The sequence below is a fragment of the Plasmopara halstedii genome (assembly GCF_900000015.1).
Source record: "Plasmopara halstedii genome assembly, contig: Scaffold_1211, whole genome shotgun sequence".
NCBI classification, from domain to species: Eukaryota; Oomycota; class Peronosporomycetes; order Peronosporales; family Peronosporaceae; genus Plasmopara; species Plasmopara halstedii.
In genome coordinates this window covers 1,470,012-1,470,272 of record NW_020188126.1, presented here as the reverse complement: position 1 = coordinate 1,470,272, position 261 = coordinate 1,470,012, and positions in this window count along the sequence as shown.

Sequence of the window (261 nt, the reverse complement as noted above, 5' to 3'; positions counted from 1 at the left end):
GGCAATTATAAATTCTTCTTGCTCCTGGTATTTAACCTTCCTGCCTGAGCCTGCGGTTCTGGAATCTTTACGCATATAAACCACTGTTTTGTCATGAATGTTCAGTTTCTGATTCTATTGGCGATTGCCGGTTGAAAACGATGACACATATGTTTTCTCAGAACTATTGACGAGGAATTTTGGATCGATAACCACCTTGCTTGCAGGATCAACGGTATCATACGCATCCCTATAAGAGGATGGAGTTGACGGTGAAATATT